Below are 12,347 nucleotides of genomic sequence, written 5' to 3'. Positions count from 1 at the left end.
TATGCCATTGTCTAGTCCTCTTTCTCTCGTCTAGAAGTTTTTAGACATCAATGTCCTCATTTATCCATCTTGGACCCCACAGTTTTAGGGCTAGTTTTGCCCTGTTAACCTGATATTCCTATCCAGTTCAACCTTCAACCAGCTATCTTGCCCATCCAGGGAGAGGAGAACCAACTACTGCGGATTTTCTTCTTTTTTGACCTGAACTGCCGTCCTCCACTAAGTCGCTCTGTCCTAATATTGTTGAGGCACCAGAAAGAACTCTGCCAAGATGATGTTACTTTCTGCCCCTCTTTACCCCTGGATCCTTCCACACTTGAATTGATGACCTCTTATGGTGTCAGTACTTACATTCCCACTAACTTGAAATACAGGCTTACCTTTCCTGACAGAACCATGAAGCTGGGAGTTCTACTGGTTGCCTAAAAATCCCATTACCTTTCCTTTCAAAATATATTGATACTACCCTTCCCCCCGTTCACTTCATTTTTTCTCTGTTTATTGGAGATACTTTACTGTTCCCTACCAATACCCTCCAAGGCTACAAAAGGGAGCAAGTTAACTGATATACAGGCCACTTCCCAATGTTAAATCCCATTATGTCTTCTTTTTTCAGTGACAAGCTTGCATTTCTGTCTAGGCCATGTTTCCGTCGAAGGGTATAATTAACAAGCCAGATGAAACACTCTTCACAGCAACCAGGATTTTTTCAAGCTCTCTGAAGCTTTAGGGAGCATCTCACAGTAACAAAGGTGAGATTTGCAGCTGTCCTCTACACACCACAGTGTTGAGTACTTGGTGTGAGATGGAAACTTAGCTATCAAAAGTTCCCTGACTGTCCTTCAAGATTGGCAAATCAGTCAAGGCTTACCTCCATTGGGATTGTGTGAAGGCCAAGGTTAGATATAATATAAAACAAGTATTCATTTCTCTATTAAGGAACAACAACCAGAGTTAATACTTAGTTAAAAGAACAGCATTTTAATAACACTTTAAAACATAAAGGCCGTAATTACTAGTGGGTCAGTATTTTCCGACACCTGTTTGCACAGGTGTTGGATTTCTGAGTTGGGTGGTATTTGTTGCACCCAGTGATTACAGAGTGTGGTAAATACCTGTCCTTTATTTAAATTTCAGCAGGTAACAGCTGCCAGAATTTAATAGGGGAAAAGTGTATGGTATTTACTGCACCATCTAGATTTGTGTGTGTTAGGCACTAAAATGTGCATGTTATTTCTCAACACCTCGGAATAGGTGCTATTTATAACCAATGATAAATAACATTGACCAGGGGATCGGACAAGCTTGGAATTGGGGCCATTCAGAGCTAAAAGTAAAATTAACATATAGAACTCGAGCAACAAGGTTAGCTTATAAAATATCACCATTGAATAAAATGTGTCAACATCGTGTTAAAGTCAAAATGTACTGTTCGCACTCATTACAACGTTCACAGTCACTTTGCTGTTCATAGTAAGCGGTCACAAACTATAAGGATCACAATCTTCTCTTGCAGGAAGAAAGACCAATGGTATCCATCAGGGAGATGTATACTGATTCCTTGGCCACATATTGGAGCTCATTTACAAGTCCCTTGTACCGCCGTAGCGTTGTATTTTTTTGTGCTACGGCGGTGCAGAACAGTCCCCCATCCTATGCCATATCTACAATGGTACCGTTGCTTCAGCTTGTAAACTCTAGCGCCAGGTATAATGTATGCAAGGGAGGTGTTCCCCCTCTAGGAGACCCTCAGGAATGACTCAGTGAATTCTACATGATTTCACTGCGTCATTCTAGCATCATTTTTTTATGCCTTCTCAGGGCATGCATTAAAGTGATGCTAGGCTGTTTTCAAAGGGCCTCCTCGAGCTTTGCAGAACTAGCGTCAACATTTTTGATGCTAGTTCAGGAAAGTGCCACAATTCTGACGCAGGTGTGCTAACAAGCACCATGGTGCACTGTATTGTAAATACAGCGTCACCATCGTGTTGTTAGGGAGGGTGCCAGGCAGCACAGGGAAACTGGCTCATCGTGATCGATGTACCAGTTTGTTCTAAAAGAGGCCTATTGTGACTCCCATTGCATTGTTTGTGATCACGTTTGCAACTACATGATCATAGGACATTAGTCACAATGCTCTAGTTTTGTTGTTCTTAAGAAAAAGTTGGCTTATGTGATCGTGCAGGTGCAAATTTGAATAACCGGACTCCCCTCCAGAAACTTATCAGACAATAGTGTTCTAGATTACCAACAAGATCACATGAGAGACACACAGTTGATGAAATGCAACATTGACACAGTAACCTAAAAGACTTCAATGTTCAGGATCACAGTCACACAACCACTGCTCCAGGATTGCCAAGTATGTAGATTACAGCAGTGACCATGAGGTCATTCCATCGTGGTATGCCATCGTAGTACATGAATCTGATGGAGTTTGTGCACCCCCCGTGCTCTACACATGCAATGGTGAAGGAGTGCGCAGAACACAATGGTGACTTGTTCAGTGCAGATTTGTTGTGCGGAAAACGTGTTAGAACAACCTCCTTTATTTAGTTCAACACCTGAGGACCATTTAGTCATGTCACTTCATCTGTGCCATCCCAAGGGCTCTGAAGCTCAAATGTGGTCAGATAAAATATCCAAAGTGCAATCTTCTTCGGATGTTTGGGTGGGGTTATGGTCGTCTGGTTCCGGTGTGGTGCAAAACCAGCTTTCTGTGCTTGGCTGAAAAAGTCAAACAATCTTGTTATGAATGTGTAGCTGCCGCAGAGGCAAGGTTAAAAGGATTGCTTTTTTTTTAGCAAAGTGTTTGAATTACGGTGAGTTAAAAGATTCGGTATCACAAAAGCACGTAATACTGATGCTTTAAGTGAATCAAAGCAGGAATGTCAAATATGAATATTATAAAAGAATGACCAAATAAGGAATCTATTTTGACTGACATTGAAATGTGAATATATCATCAAGTGCTTCTCCGGGAAGGAGTGTTTCAGGATCTCTGTACAAACAAGTCGTTCTGCAAAAAAACACCAGAACATTTTCATTTTTTTAAAAGCACTCGCGATTAACCTTTTAGTTTTTCGTCTTAATATGGAATCTTTGTAGTGATCTGGAAGAAAATCAGCACTTCTCTTCATCCTGTAACATCCAAAGTGTGTCACTCTTTCCAGTTCATATTCTGTACTCCTCTGTGTCCTTTGTGATTAGACTTTACAAATATTTAAGTTTCCAATTACTCATTTTCAAGCAGAAAATAGTCTAGGAAAAGGACATCTGTATCATAGGTTTTCTAAACTAGGGTTGATCTTTCCACATCTATGTTTATTTTAGAGATTGTCATGTGAAGACAAGTTTGTCATGTTGCAGCATTAAGTAAATGCAGATTTACATGGGTAGGCTTCGACGAGCTCCAAGAAACTGCCTTTTTATATTTAATTTCAAGCTCTGCGGGACTCGGAAAACGTGCACTCCTCTGTTGTAGTGCATTTTAGGTGTTTGGAAGAACTACTGGAAAGGAAAGACTACACTATATATGAGGAAAGGTAGTTGGAGAGAAGGTATATCGACAGAGATATAAACCACCTCCCAATCAAGGAAGTCACAGAGCCCCTCTCAGTTACTCTGCATTTCTAGCACACAATTAGTGGACCCCTTCAATTCAGCGCTACACCCGGCACTTTCCTAATCCCACTTGTCAACCATCAATGCTCCACTCGGCCAACCAGAGTTTCCAAGGTTGTCACTGACTCAGAAATCACCTGTAACCCTAAAGGGAATCCAGTCCTCATCTCATGTACAACTGGAAAGTCACTAAGAATGTTTTCTTAGGTCTTGTTCCCCTAAGTCTAGGTTATCTCTTATTGATTGAGTGGGAACTCTCCAAAACCAAACAAACCTGCCATCACCTCCTTGCCAACCCATGAATGAATCTTTTACTGTGGAAATGGGAATGAATGAAAGCTTGTCGTGAAGCACTGGTACAAATGTTGATGGATGGGGTCTCATAATGGGTAGTTAAAAGCCTGCGAGCCCCAACTGTGTGTAAAACTGGTATCCTGACTTTTTACAGTCCTAGATAATTTTGCTGATATGGCATGTGCACTTCAGCCTAGGCCTGTCCATAGCAAATCCAACATCCAGAAATGGCTTGTGACCACCTAGGCCGCCAAAAATCCCCTCATTTGATGACACTGGACTTCTCTGTGTGTCCTGGGTTGCTGACATGAAGCTGTGGCAAAGTAATAGTCTTCACCAAACATTTTTTTTTCTGTTGCAAAAAAGAGTGTGGCCTACCAACCCCCTCCGGGAAACGTTCAGTTTAATTTGACAACCAGATCCTTGTGCTGACATCCAGCGTGCTTGTCGAGTGCGTGAGTACATTGTGTATCTGTGACACAATCATGACAGTGTGCATTGTGAGCGTGTTTGCTAAGACCAGTTGGATCTATTTTGGAAGGCCCTGGGTTAGCAAGGCACAGATTTTGAATGAATACAGCTTTCCACACACAGTGGAAGTGTGGTGCCTGGAGGGTATTCTGACAAAATATTGTGCAGAGAATATCATGGGACACAAATATTGTGCCTTAAATATCGAAAGTTCAAAAATATTGTGGATTAGAATATCGCATGTAAGATCATTGTTTTTAAAAAAAATATTGTTAAAAGAATTGTGATATTGCTGTACTGTATATCATTTTTAAGTGTATTTTGTGTATTTTGGTTTACTCTATTGCATTTGTTTTTAAAATGTTTAATTTTTATATAATACTTTTATGAGCAGGATATTGTGGTTTATAGGGCAATAAGGTGATAAGTAGTTTAAAAATCTTTAATTTTTTATTTATGTTTGAATTTGCCATTACGTTCATTTTTCTTTTTAAATTTTTAACACACATTATTATACTTTTTATGGAATTATATATTTAATTTTGAGGCTTTTTAATTATGTAAATTGTAAAATTTTATTTGTATTTCAAATATTTTTACTTTTTGCTTTAATAATGGTATATTTTTTTAAATTTCAATTTTTTTGGTATATAACTTCATGAAAACGTTTTGTTTCCTTGATAATTATAAAAATAACATTCAATGCAATTAATTTAACATATTTATTAATGTATTTATTGGTTTTAAATTTTAAATAAAGGTGTTCTTGTAATTTGCATATTCGTTTAACAACTGAAGTTTTACATTTATGTTACCTAATTTAATATTTTTTAAGATATTCATTTTTAATATTTTTTTGAAGTTCAAATATGTGTTATTTTTCATCTGTTTTGGCAGTAATCTCGATTTAAGTTTTTTATTTGTGAATTTATTTTTGGCCTATAAAAAAATATTTTCTATAATGTATTCTTTTTAGTGTAATGTATATTATAAGATTGTGGCATTACTTAATTTAGAAATTTTAAATTTGACTCCCCACTGTCCAAAAAATTCTAACACTTTTGTCAGTGTGGTTAAGTTTGGAGTAGGAATAGTAAGGGCCTGATTACGACCTTGACGGATGGGATACTCTATCACAAACATGACAGATATCCCACCAGCCATTTAACAAGTTTCATAGGTTATAATGGAACTTGTTATATGGTGGACAGTATATCCGTCACATTTGTGACGGAGTATCCCATCCGCCAAGGTCGTAATCAGGCCATAAATAATCTGAACTCCTCAAATCCAATACTTTCTCCATTGTGGTTATGTAAGTAGTGGAAAGATTAAATTAGACATCCCAAAATCCAATATATTCCCTAATGTAGTGAAGTTTGGAGTTAGAATAGTAAAGCTGAACTCCTCAAAGTCCAACACTTTCCAGAATGTGGTTAACTTTGCAGTTGGGATTGTCAGCTGAACCCTCTAAAGTCCAACAATTTCCCCAGTGTGCTTGGGTTTGGAGCAAGAATTGTAAAACTGAACTGTCCAAAGTGCAACACGTTCCCCTGTGTGGATAAAGGTGAAGTGAGAAAAGTAAATATGCCCCAAACCCACAGAAATCAAACATTCTCCTTAGTGTGGTTCGGTTTCTATTTGGAATAGTAAATCTGAACTCTTAAAGACCAATGCTTTCTGCAGTGCACTTAAGTTTGATGAGGAAATAGTAAATCTGATCCCATATCTCCCTATTTCCCTCAAAGCCCACCATTTGCCCCAATGCGATTAAGTGGTGTTAAACATCGGATCTCTAGTTGGCAGAGATTGCACTCTGTCCAAGTAGGGACCAGAATCCAAGTCAAGGCAAGTAATGCACATTCTCAAAGTTTACCTGTGGTCACCCTCTGGTAGCATGGCACAGAGCAGTAAGGATAAACTAAAGAGGCAATGTGTAAAGTATTTGTGTACACTCACAGTAAGACAGTGAAAACACGACAAATGGACTCCACACCAGATTAGAAAATCGCTAATATTTATCGGAGTCAAACAAGACCAAAATGCCAAAAATTCAACATACACACATCAGGTTATGAATTTTGGAAGATTAAATCAAAGGGCAGCGCTTAGAAGACAATAGCTCTAACCAGGGTGATCTGGTCGTGGTGGAGCTGGGCAAATCGAAAAGTCCAGTCAGTCCAACCACAAATGAGCGTGGGCCGAGTACAGGAGTCACACGAACCCAGTGACTGTACCTTGGTTGTGTCGAGGCTCGGTGACGATGCATTGATCCAAGGAGGGGATGCTTTGTGTTTGCAGGTGATGTGTTGTTTCCTGATTGGGAAAGTTGTTGATCTGTTGATGTACAGAAACGATGATTACTTGTTCTGATGCTTCTATGCTACATCGGCCAAGCTGGGGATGCGTTGTAAGTCAGGTGATTTTGATATAGGAACGGGGCACTCGCTACTGTATCAAACCTAAAGTTTCCAATGGACGGTGCTGCTCAAGGTTGTTCCCCTAAACACCCTTGAATCGGAAAGCCAAAAGGCAGTCCCTAATCACATATACCAACAGAAGCACTCAGGTCCCTGTAATAATATTAATAAACACCAAATTCAAAGTCCACAGTTCCACTTGAAATGTTCATCCTCTTCTTTATTATTTCCTTTTAGCAGCTACAGCCAAGCCAACACGTGTTTCGTCTGGGTAAAAATCTCCCCACAAACTTCATCAGGGTTTCTCTCGACTGATAATAATATACAGTATCCAATTAGTTCTGTATTCAAAATCTCACTTACAAATTTCAATTCCTGATAAATACGCAATAGTTTTAGTTTTCTTATTTTATAAAACACCCAGTGATTTACAATTATCTTCTATGTGGTGGAAATAATATTACATTCATTGTTGGTATATTATCATAGCTAATTCCCTCTTTTAATTAGTAACTGATTTCATTAAAATATTAGTGATTTGTAAATAAACAGACTCACGTCTACCAACGAGTGCCGCACCCAATATCAGAAACACCAATATGTATCCATCCAATTAGAATAAGAATGAATAAAAAATATTAGTTTTACCTGGTATAGTATGCTTCGTTTATATGTTTATATTGTAACCCAAATTCAGTGTATCTGTAGGCGTAAATTAATTAAAAGTAAAGGAGATTTAAACATTTTCTCCTATGTTGTTCCTAAAGCATACTGCACAGTATATATTATCTGTGTCTACTGCTATACTTACACTATGTTGCTTGTGTCTATTTTTAGATGTTATTTTTGAGTGTTTCTCTTTCGTTTCATTGTATAGCGAAAGAAACGCTCTCTTAAATAAATAGAACAATTGCCTCCTCATTTTGCGTTTACCGTGCCTTTTAAATATTAAGGCCCTCATTACAACATTGGCGGTAAATCCCGCTTACCGCCGTGAAGAAGACCGCCACCAGCACCGCTTCCCAGGACACCGCCGCCACCACCAACGCTGCCAAGGACACCGCCGCCACCAGCACCGCCTACCAGGACACCGCCGCCACCAGCCCCGCTGCCAAGGACACCGCCGCCACCAGCACCGCTGCCAAGGACACCGCCGCCACCAGCACCGCTTCCCAGGACACCGCCACCACCAGCACGCTCACGGAGCCACCCACCAGCAGCGCAGGCCAATGAGCGCCGAAAGCACCGCTGCTAATGAGGCCGCCGCAAGCACCGCCAGCATCCACGCCACATCCTGTGCCAGTGGCACCACCGCAGACATGGCTGCCATTCCCAGTGGTCAGTCATACGAAGCTGGTGGTCAGTTTCAGGGGCCTGGGCAGCTTCCATGTAGGCCCACCGTCAGTGGAGAAAGACATCCACTACCTCAATCCTTGGCAGGATGAAGCACTCTGGACACAAAGCCCCCTCCAGAACCAGTGGAGTATCCCATCCACTACCTCAGTCCTTGGCAGGATGAAACACTCTGGGCACAAGACCCCTCCAGAACCAGTGGAGTATCCAATCCACTACCTCATTCCTTGGCAGGATGAAGCACTCTGGGCACAAAGCCCGCTCCAGAACCAGTGGAGTATCCCATCCACTACCTCAGTCCTTGGCAGGATGAAGCACTCTGGGCACAAAGCCCCCTCCAGAACCAGTGGAGACTGTTATCCACTTGTGAGACTGTGGCTTTGCACTCCCCAGGATGCAGCAGTGGGCAGACCACACACTGGAAAGACTTGTGAGACTGTGGCTTTGCACTCCCCAGGATGCAGCAGTGGGCAAACCACCCACTGGAAAGACTTGTGAGAATGTGGCTTTGCACTCCCCAGGATACAGCAGTGGGCAAACCACCCACTGGAAAGACTTGTGAGACTGTGGCTTTGCACTCCACAGGATACATCAATGGGCATGGACCCCCCTCGTGGATCTGGTGTCGTGCACTCATCCGGCTGAGGTGCCCCCCCTTCCTTTCCCCCTGAGGGGCATGTTTTATTTTGATCTGATGCCGCTGCAGTGTTCTCTCCATTTTGATTGGGTATCTTGTGTGGGCCTCGCCCATGCATTTTGGGCCCAGTGGTCCACGGACTATGTATGTGCAGTACATGGACTTGAATTCTTGGTGTATAGATTTGTTGATAGTGTATATATATTTTTGACTACTGGATATTTATTTATTACAGTCGTTCAACTCATTTCCTTTTGTCCTTGCATTCTTCCAGTGGGGTTTGGGGGTGTAAATATAATGTATCAACATGTACTTGTGTTTGTGTTGTAGTGGGTGAGGGTGGGGGGGTTTGCGTAATGCGTGTGTGTGTCACTCTCTTTTCCCTCCCCCCTCCCCTGTGTCGTAGGTGCAGTACTCTCCGTGGTCTTCGCCGCCGGCGTTCTTGCTCCTGGTAGAGGAGCAGGAAGACAATGGCAGGTAGAATATGGATTTCCGGCTCCATGGCATCCTGGTTCCTTGTGGGGTGTGTAGAGGTGAGCATTTCCCTATCAAGTCCTGTTTCCGCTGTGTTTTTGTTCGCGGTGAATCCGCCCCGGAAAAGGTGGCGGATTGGCCTCTCATGATACTGTGGGCAGTGCATTGTCTTCCGCCTGTCTGTTGGCGGTGACCGCCATGCTGTTTGTTTGTACCGCTGTGGCGGTCGGAGTGTTAAAGTGGCTGTCTATGTTGGCGGTTTCGGCCACGGTCGTGATTCCATTTTTTTTACCGCCGGCCTGTTGGCGGTTTTACTGCCACTTTAACACCAACCGCCAGGGTTGTAATGAGGGCCAAAGTGCCCTCCTGTAACACAAATGTCATAGAAATAGTAACAAACCTGCTTATAGTGTACTGTCACGCCGCCTCGATTCATATTGCCATTGATGACAGAGTATCGAACGATCTACTAAATGCGAGTACGCGAAAGGAAGATCTTGTCACTAACGTGTGTGTTTATATTTAGTTCATCACAGACATAAATGACGGACTTCCCGTCCCTCTCTATTGCAAGTAATCTAAATAGAAAGAGGACTGTTGTCCCTTTAACAGTAGGGATTTAACACATACTAGTAAACAAAGATGAAGGATTTAACTGCTCATATCTATTGAGGCTAATATTGATTATATTCATTGAAATTTACCTTTAATTCAAGTATCCTATTTTAATATTTAAACCTATAATCGCGTTTTGATGACCAGATCAAATTTCTCAAATATCATATTTCATTAGAATTCTTTATATTTATATTATTTATTTATTTGACAATAGTAACCCATATTATGGTCAATATTCAAAGCAATTCCAATCTACATGTATAGTATGCAATCTAATTGGTGTGCATGTAATATATAGTGGTTCTCTGATATAAAGGCCGCACTCGTCCATGCACGTAATTCACTATTATTCAGTACATTCTTCATTTCATTGTGTTAATCTCCCAGAAAATATTCAAGTTCATAGTCAGAATTTAACCCACATTCTACTGCCATTAATCTCATAATCCAACACGATTCCCTCCTTCTCAAAACAAGTTCTCTATTCCCTCCTCTTGGATCTATTTTGACATGGTCAAATCCAAAGAATTTAAATTCTTTTCGTACACCCTGCATGTCACACTCTTTCATATGTGCAGCAATGGGAAATCTGTCATCGTCTTGTTTAATAGCTCTCCAGTGCTCCCCAATCCTTACTTTCAGTGGGCGGATGGTGCTCCCTATGTATATACAATTACATTTACATAACAACATGTAGATGACATAACTCATGTTACAATTTATAAATGTTTGTATTGGATACCTCTTATTGCCTACCATTCCAGCAAAATCTCTTTGTCCCTGACATGCCCATCTGCAAACTTTGCAATTAACGCATTTAAAAAATCCTTTATGTTCCTGGTCTAACCAACTAATACTAGTGTGCAGTCTTGGATAGCTAGGACATAATATGTTGCTGAGAGTCTGGCATTTACGGTAAACAACAGTAGGCCTTTTGTCCAGATATTTCCTGAGAATTGCATCTTGCATTAGGATATGCCAATACTTTTTCATACTTTTCAGCAATAGTGTAGAGCTATCCGTGTAATTCAAAATTATACGTATTTGTCCTTCCTGCGACTCTACTCTCTTTGTATCTTTAAGTGTACTGTCACGAGTTACTTTCCGAATTCTACGTACAGAATCATCAACAATTTTATTTTGATAATCTCTGTTTATAAAACTTTTTCTTATATCTTCTGTACATGACTCAAAATGCTCATCCAAACTACAGTTTCTCCTTGCTCAAACCATTTCTCCAAATGGTATTGCTCTTATTTGATTTGCTAGGTGTGCACTCGTGGCATGTAACAATGAATTACATGACGTTGATTTCCTATACAGTCTACTCTCTATTTTATTCTCCTTTATGAATAACTCTACATCTAAAAATAAAGGGGGTCATTCTGACCCCGGCGGTCAAGGACCGCCGGGGCCGGGGTCAGTGGTAGCACCGCCAACAGGCTGGTGGTGCTCCGCTGGGCATTCTGACCGCGGCGGTACAGCCGCGGCCAGAAACGGAAAGTCGGCGGTGTACCGCCGACTTTCCGCTGCCCATGGGAATCCGCCATGGCGGCGCAGCTTGCTGCGCCGCCATGGGGATGCCGACCCCCTCAACGCCATCCTGTTCCTGGCGGTTCCGCCTGCCAGGAACAGGATGGCGGTGAGGGGTGTCGTGGGGCCCCTGGGGGCCCCTGCAGTGCCCATGCCAATGGCATGGGCACTGCAGGGGCCCCCGTAAGAGGGCCCCACTTTGAATTTGCTCAGCAGACACTGAAATTCGCGACGGGTGCTACTGCACCCGTCGCACATCCTCCACTCCGCCGGCTCCATTCGGAGCCGGCATCCTCATGGAGGGGTGTTTCCCACTGGGCTGGCGGGCGGCCTTTTGGCGGTCGCCCGCCAGCCCAGTGGGAAACCCAGAATACCCGCGGCGGTCTTTTGACCGCGCAGCGGTATTCTGGTGGTTCCCTCCAGGCGGGCGGCTCCCGCCGCCCGCCGGGGTCAGAATGACCCCCTAAATGTTAGTATCACTGTAATGGTAGGTAAATCTCATATTGTCAGTATTGCTATTCAAATAGTCACAGAATGAGTGTAGACTTGCTAGAGTTCCTGTCCAAAGTAAAAGACAATCGTCTACATATCTCCCCCTGTAGAGGATGTGTGTGGGCCATTCTGACACTCCAGGTCCCCATAGCCATGTTTCCTCAAACCACCCCATGAATAAATTTGCATATGATGGGGAAAATGTAGACCCCACAGCAACACCTTGTTTTTGCCGAAACCATTCGTTTTTTAAAAGAAAGAAATTGTGTTTCAGAATTATATCCATCATCTCAATTAGCATCTTTGTATGTTCTGATAATCTCGCTGATCTTTTACTTAATACATGTGTTATGGCTTGTAATCCAGAATCATGTCTAATATTTGTATATAGAGCCTCCACATCCAGAGTCACCACATATGTATTAGGTTCC

Source organism: Pleurodeles waltl, chromosome 5 (assembly GCF_031143425.1).
Source record: "Pleurodeles waltl isolate 20211129_DDA chromosome 5, aPleWal1.hap1.20221129, whole genome shotgun sequence".
Taxonomy (NCBI): domain Eukaryota; kingdom Metazoa; phylum Chordata; class Amphibia; order Caudata; family Salamandridae; genus Pleurodeles; species Pleurodeles waltl.
This window is presented reverse-complemented; position numbering follows the sequence as displayed.